The sequence below is a fragment of the Neltuma alba genome, unplaced genomic scaffold (genome assembly GCF_004799145.2).
Source record: "Neltuma alba isolate B1F8T4 unplaced genomic scaffold, ASM479914v2 tig00011340_pilon, whole genome shotgun sequence".
Classification (NCBI taxonomy): domain Eukaryota; kingdom Viridiplantae; phylum Streptophyta; class Magnoliopsida; order Fabales; family Fabaceae; genus Neltuma; species Neltuma alba.
Window position 1 is genome coordinate 118,290 of NW_021636042.1, and position 4,712 is coordinate 123,001.

Genomic DNA, 4,712 nt, shown 5'->3' on the forward strand with positions numbered 1-4,712 from the left:
CTGATGCACCGAAGGCATAAGTGTTGTTCAGAGCTTGCTTTGCTTGACTCCAACAAGGCCTGATGTGATGTTTGCAGCATATTTATCATCAATATTCATGCAACAACCAAGTGAGGTGCATTATGTAGCTAGTAAAAGGGTGCTGAGGTATTTCAAAGGCACATCAGAGTTAGACCTATTACAGATTCCAAGTTAATTTGACATGTGGATAGTGATTGGGCTGGAAGCTTAGATGATGGAAGGAGTACATCAGGTTATACATTTTCTCCTGGTTCTAGTTTGTTTTGCTGGAACTCCAAAAGGCAAGAGGTTATGGCTCAATCATCTACAGAAGTTGAATATGCAAACCAAGCTATTCGGTTAGAAAGATGTTGACAGATTTGGGTCTGGAGCAAGCTGAAGCTACTCAAATATTTTGTGATAGCAGATCAGCTATTGCAAGAAACTCTGTGCAGCGTGGGAATGCCAAACACATGAAGGTCAAATTTTATTTTCTCAGAAATGCTGAAAGGGAATAGGAAATATGTCTAGGAATTTGTGTGAAATCTGAATAATTTGTTTGGACTCATGCATTGATCGCCGCCCATACTTGTTTTATTTAATGATACATTTGAAATTTCCCTTACAATCAGGAATTCCATGCGTACCCGAGATGCAGTGATTTGTATAAAGATTTCTATAGAAGTGGAAAAGGGTGCTATAATCCTTCCTCTCATGATTGAGTTAATTGACAAGTTAATTCTAAAATAAATTCCTAAAAGTCAATGATTACACACATTTGTCTTTAAGAGAATAACTAAACTAATTCGTATATCCATTTCCATAGTTCAGTTCATAGTTGCAACTACCGCTTTCAGGTACTACAAGTTGAAGTTCTTCGCTAGTGACTGTTGACCATTTTATTGGTGAGTAGTAGTAATTCTTGGAAACAAAATTTTAATGTGTAAATCAGGACACGGCTTCTCTTCAAAATGTAATAATCTTTGAGCATTCAAACACTTGAGCTTTGCAGAGGGATCCATTCTCCAAAAGACATTGTCATGTGAAAAGAAAAAGACAGGGCAGGCTTTGGAACAATTGTTCCTTTGTACTTTTATTTTGATTTGAAGATTTTGTGAGAGTAACACCATGGTAAGGCGTAAGTCATCGGTTCAAATCCGATAAGAGGATTTTTTCTTTTTCCATAAAACTCCAGCGGTAAATAACCTCTTTTCTCAGATAGCTTTGGATTTGTATTTGTGTCCACATTCCAAGGTGGTGGTCAAAAGCACATTTTTCTGTTCTGAGTTCATTCCCTTTTGGTGCATATTTATTCTATGAAGCGTTCATATTTTAGTTTGCTGCACTTCCTTTAGAGTGAGAGTCTAGTTTTGAGCTTCCTTTATTGTTCTTTAGAATGAAGCAGGGCACTATTATAATGTAACTATAGATTATAGATAAAAGATGCTTATCACGTTGCTTTTTGTCACAACTTAGGTTCTTTGAGACTAAATCTTTGCCTAAAGACAGATTTCAGGAGCTTAGAAAGCTTAGAGTCCCTAGACAAAGTCTCAAGGAGGAGTCTTGATGCAATGAGACTACCTTAGGCAAAGGTATTCTGCTGATTTTTTGTTTTGGCTTTGCAAGACCTTTGGTTTCTTTTGTAGTAGTTGAAAAGATTTTGCAAGATTGTTTATTCCTATTGTCATGTCATATCAGTCTAAGATATGTTTTTAGAGCTGGATAGTATTTTGAAAAAGCTGATATATTAGCCAGCTATTGCTAATGAAATATTCGTTCTCTCACTTTTTTTTAGTTCAGTTCCAAGCTCTTTTCTTTACAGAATATACCATGATGAAAACGAGATTATAGTTAAAATAACTTGAGCTTCAATACCATTACTCACATCATCAGAATTCAGTATTTGGCTTGTATATAACTGAAAAGAGCATGTAGAAAATTGCAGAGGAAAAACAGACATTTAAAAGAGTTACATGCACTAACAGTAATAAACCCATTGCTTCCAGAAGTGACGTTGACTTTTGTTGAGAGAATTAGAAAGATAGAATGCAATGTTCTCAATTGTTGAGTATCCAAAATCGGCAGCAAATATCAGCTCTTCACATCGTTGAAGCAAATCCAAGGCAATATCTATTCATATATCATAATCACTTAGCATATAAGATGGAATATCAAAATAACAACATGAACCCGCGTAGAGAAAAGAATGAAAATGAAACATATCTATGGTGATTTGTTGGCATATTGTAAGTTATTGTATTACCAAGATCTCCAGTGATGAAACAACCTCTGAGAAACAAAGGACCCAAAGGGCCATTTTCTGGTTTGAAGACTTGCAAAGGAGTAACAGAATAGAGATAACGTCCCATTTCATAGAGGCCAACACGAAAAGCCAATGTAACAGGAATCAATCTAAGCTGTCCATTTGGAATAGAAAGTGCATTGTTATTTTTATCAACCAAGCATTTTGCTATTGGAATGATTCCCCTATGTGACGCAGCAATTCCAAGTGGAGTATAGCCATGAGCATCAAGTTTTTGAAGGTATTCTGGTGGAACTAATCTCACCAATTCCTCTACAATGCTCAAATGCCTAGACTTTACAGCCACGTGGAGAGGTGTTTCGCCTGTTGAAGCCACAAGTTCTTGGTTCAAGGCCCTAGGATGGTGATCAATGAACTCTTTCGCAGCAGGCCAGTTGTTCTCAGATATAGCCTTCTACAAATTAGCCATATCAAAACCTATTGCCTCTGTCATCACTGTAATACACAAACACACATCCACTTTGGAGTCCTCGATCATTTTTGACTGTACTCAAAACTCAAAAGTGTGTTCAATTCCATTTGACTTCTTTCATTTAAAATTTTTTTGTAAAGAGTAAAAACTAAAAAGAAAACATGTAAAGTTGTGAAGATAAAAACATCTTATAAGAAATATTTTTTTAATTTTTTCCTCGCAACTAAAAGTTTCTATCTTGCAAATATTTTATTATACATGTATCTAATTTTTTAAATATTTTTTACGTAAAAAAAAAAAAAGCCGACCAGACTGTTCCAGAAACAATATTATGACCACATATCTCACACTAAGTGTAGTGAAGTTAGTCTTGAATAGATAATTACAGCAACGTCAATTGATATTTGTCAGACAAAACCAAGCTTATTGAAATGTCATACATATATATATATATATATATATATATATACACACATATATATTTCATCAAATGATAATCAATTGATTAATACGGTATGACTCTCAAAACCTTGAGATGTGCGCTTTCCAAATTAGTTCGATTGATGAAACAAATTTGTAAACAATACTACCTCTGTAAGATCTTGTGTGACTTTTATTTTGATCCTAAATATAAGATTACAATCCACTTTGTCTCTTATATTTATCTTTTTTTTAAAGATAGTTCTTGTAATAATGATAGTTCTAACCAATAAACTTGATTAGCAAGGATATTTTAGGAAAAACAACACCTATTTGTTATAAGTAACTAACCTAATTTATTTTCTTAATCTATTCAAATTAGTCAACTAGCTCTTATATTTAGGATCGGAGTTAATAATTCGTTTAACTTTTATTTTGATCCTAAATATAAGACCCCAATCCATTTTGTCTGTTATGGTTATCCATTTTCTCTTAAAGTAGTCTTTGAAATAATGGTAGTTACGTTATAGTTAATACACTTAATTAGTAAGGATATTTTAAGAAAGACAACATATATTTATTATAAATAACTAATATAACTAGTTTTTTTAATCCACTCAAATTAGTCAACTAACTCTTATATTAAAAACCGGAGATAATATATTATTGTTTTAATAGTGATTTTTTTAACAGATAGAGAGGCGTAGTTAGGTGTTGGTGTATATTATTATTATCATTATTAAAACCTAAAAGGATTGTATAGTTAAGATGAAGAGTGTGTGTGTGGAGAGAGAGAGAGATTAGCTAAGTTAACCACTTTCTATTGGCTAATTACTCTATTAACCCATTCAAACCAATCTCTGTTCCGTTTGGTCATTCCGAACCTATCTTGTTAAAATTAGGGAGCTCTGCCTTACATAACTCGACCTATACCCTATGTATAGTGCCTGTGGGTTTGAAATTTGTAGCTAGCAATTTATTGATGGACAGTATTTTGTTGAAAGGAGCAGAGATTAGACATACTTACCAATAGAATTCCTCAATTCCCTTTTTACGGCTGACTGAATTGAAACTCTAAAAGCGGAAAGGGCCTAGCCTTCTTTAGCAACTCATGATTATATATTACTTGTTCATACATATTTTTGTTCCTTCTCATTCATTTGGGTTGACCTTGTTTATTCCGTGTTGGCGGGCATAGATTGAGATATTTCGTCTTCTCTACTTGCTGCTAGTTTGTCTCAATGATTAAAGAACCGGACCGGACCGGACGGTCGGACCGATTGAACCGTCACCCAGACTCGTTAACGGCTCGGTTTGGACCAAAAAACCTTTTACATAGTTGAGCCGGATTAGACCGGAGTTGAGCCGTTATTAAGCCGGAAACCGGAGTTGGACCGGGAACCGGAACGGTTTTTAGAAAACCGGACGGTTTTTTAGCCTGACTGAAAAAATACTAAAAAATTTAAAAAAAATAGAAGAAAAAAATTGATCCCCTTAAATATCCTAATATATTTTTAGACTATTTATAACCATATAGTATTATTTCATTGAAAATTT